The sequence below is a fragment of the Lupinus angustifolius genome, chromosome LG16 (genome assembly GCF_001865875.1).
Source record: "Lupinus angustifolius cultivar Tanjil chromosome LG16, LupAngTanjil_v1.0, whole genome shotgun sequence".
Taxonomy (NCBI): Eukaryota; Viridiplantae; Streptophyta; class Magnoliopsida; order Fabales; family Fabaceae; genus Lupinus; species Lupinus angustifolius.
Genome location: NC_032024.1, coordinates 14055437 through 14055835, shown reverse-complemented (window position 1 = coordinate 14055835; position 399 = coordinate 14055437).

The window sequence follows — 399 nt, the reverse complement described above, 5'->3', positions numbered from 1 at the left end:
TCATCCTCATCCTATCCTCCTCCTGATCCTCATCATCCTCTCCTCATCCCCATCCTCATCCCCATCCTCATCCTATCCTCGTCCACATCTTATCCTCATCCTCATGCTATCCTCATCCTCCTCCTCCTCCTCCTCCTCCTCCTCCTCATCCTCATCCTCATCCTATCCTCCTCCACAACCTCATCCTATCCTCATCCTCATCCTATCCTATCCTCATCCTCCTCGTCCTCTTCATCATCCTATCCTTTCCTCGTCCTCATCCTCATCCCCATCCTCATCCTACCCTCCTCTTCATCCTCATCCTCTACCTCATCCTACCTTCGTCCCTATCCTCATCCTCATCCTATCCTCTTCCTCATCCTCATCCTCATCCTATCCAAATCCTCATCCTCATCCTCC